The sequence below is a fragment of the Phalaenopsis equestris genome, unplaced genomic scaffold (genome assembly GCF_001263595.1).
Source record: "Phalaenopsis equestris unplaced genomic scaffold, ASM126359v1 Scaffold199998, whole genome shotgun sequence".
NCBI classification, from domain to species: Eukaryota; Viridiplantae; Streptophyta; class Magnoliopsida; order Asparagales; family Orchidaceae; genus Phalaenopsis; species Phalaenopsis equestris.
In genome coordinates this window covers 649-2,355 of record NW_018219842.1, presented here as the reverse complement: position 1 = coordinate 2,355, position 1,707 = coordinate 649, and the positions used below count along the sequence as shown (strand labels likewise).

The 1,707-nt window shown below is 36.8% G+C and overlaps 1 long non-coding RNA gene across 1 annotated transcript; it reads right to left on the bottom strand.

The window, feature by feature from the left end:
• Window positions 1-323: 323 nt before the first annotated feature.
• Window positions 324-1,128, bottom strand: LOC110035803. The gene is made up of 3 exons (XR_002295173.1): window positions 1,006-1,128; window positions 791-860; window positions 324-684 (listed from the first exon to the last, which is right to left on the bottom strand). It is a non-coding gene; the product is annotated as an uncharacterized LOC110035803 (long non-coding RNA).
• Between the last annotated feature and the right edge of the window lie 579 nt (window positions 1,129-1,707).

Sequence of the window (1,707 nt, the reverse complement as noted above, 5' to 3'; positions counted from 1 at the left end):
GTAGCAATCAACATGACTGACAATAAGTAGCACTAGTGATCAATGTTTAGTGCTACTTCGCTATGCTCTTTTTGCTTTGAAGCAAAAATAAAGCCGTGTACACTGCATTGCACTTTACGCTTTGAAAACATTAATCACAACAACTTTCAAAAAAATTATTTTTCCTACAACTACTTTACAACCGCCTTCATAAAAAACTACAACTAACCCAAACCGACCATTAATCTCAAGTTGGTTGTATGATTTAAATTCCATCTACGATTAGTACTTTTTAGAAATTTTATAATAATTTGCAAAGCATAGTCAAGTTAAAAAACGCCGTGGCAAGATTAGCATTCAAATATATTCCCCATATAAGCTCCAATCCAACTGTACAGCCCCATGTCCACTACTCTAAATAAACAATCAAAAGAAAGGAGAAAATTTTACATACCACTCAATTCTTATGTATATCTAAACTTCACTTTTAGCATGCATACAACCTTACGCATGCACGAAAAAATGTAATTCACTTTTAACCGTTAAAATTGTGTTATTATTATGTGCTATTAAAGATGTGGGGGAAAACTCGAAAAAGCATGTGTACCGTCCAATTATGAGTCTTTGCGAGCCGTCTTGCAAGAGCACTTATGCAATAGGCTACCTCAGTCCGAGGGCGCGATATGCCAGAAATGACCAAGATTTCTGAAAACAAAAACGACAACAAAAAATAACAAATCAGTTAGCAGAGAAAACCCTAAAATTCTAGATCACCCAATGTCAATATGATCAAATTAGCTAAGGGACTCACTTCTGATGTGCCTCTCCTTCGGCGGGAGCTCAACGTGATTGGTAGCCTTGATGATGGCAACATCCAGCTCCTGGGGAAAGTAGCCCGGTGAGAACATAAGAGATCATCCTTAATTGGCCATCATAAGCCAAAATACATTAACGAATAATGGGATAGAAAATAGGTGAAAATATATTCTAAGGATGTGTTTGACACCTATTTTATAGCAGGATTACCATGTGAATTTAGCATAAATCCATCAAACACGATTCCGGGGTCGCTAAATCCGTATGTCCTCCAAATCCAAATTTTCCTTCGTTCTAACATAAATCCAAGATTTACAAAATCTGAACGGAAGGTGGATTGAAGGGATTTAAGGAGGACAAACATGTGCCTTGTCGCTTCCCAACCTCATCTCTTCCTTTGCAGCTCGTCACATAGAGAAGAACTAAGGGTATTGCTTGCATCGTCGGTCACCTCACAGGAGAAAATCATTGCTCTCATCACTTACCACTACGCAATCACCTGACTGATCTTCCTATTTCTGGTGTTTTCACCTTTGCCGCATGTGACCTTCCTTGTCGTCGAGCGTCGCCTCTAATATCGTCAGTTCACACATCAATAGCTCTCTAGTTTGTTGATTATAAGTCTTCACACAATGTAGCATTGTCAGCTGCTCCACCAATTCATTGTCACTACTTTGATTCCAATTAGCCAAATCAGTGATAAAAATTTGTTGATATGCATTGCCTATTTGCTAAAATATATTTTACATCACATACTTATTAAGTGCATTATTTATCTTGTTGCACTAGTTTCATTTTACTCCTCTCATTTAGGACATTGTCAAGAAAATTTTTTTGCACAATTTTAACCTTCATTTTACAATATCATACCAAAAAAACTTACAATTCCCACTCAAAAAAATATGGTAAGCT